This window comes from Acanthisitta chloris, unplaced genomic scaffold (genome assembly GCF_000695815.1).
Source record: "Acanthisitta chloris isolate BGI_N310 unplaced genomic scaffold, ASM69581v1 scaffold34225, whole genome shotgun sequence".
NCBI classification, from domain to species: Eukaryota; Metazoa; Chordata; class Aves; order Passeriformes; family Acanthisittidae; genus Acanthisitta; species Acanthisitta chloris.
Window position 1 is genome coordinate 1200 of NW_008675957.1, and position 227 is coordinate 1426.

Here is a 227-nt window from a genome sequence, read left to right on the forward strand (position 1 = left end):
GCTGCACCAGGGCAGCGGGAAGGGGGCTGGGGGCGACTGGGAGGAAGACTGGGGAGTCCTGGGTGGTCTTGTGAATGGGTTTGGGGCAGTCCTGGGGGGACTGTGGGGAGGTTAGGGGTGGTCCCGTGGGGTGCTGTGGAGGAATTCTGAGGGTCCTGGAGAGGGATGTGGGGCTGGGAGAGGGTTTAGGGGGTCCTGGTGGGGACAGTTTCCAGGGGTCCTGGGGG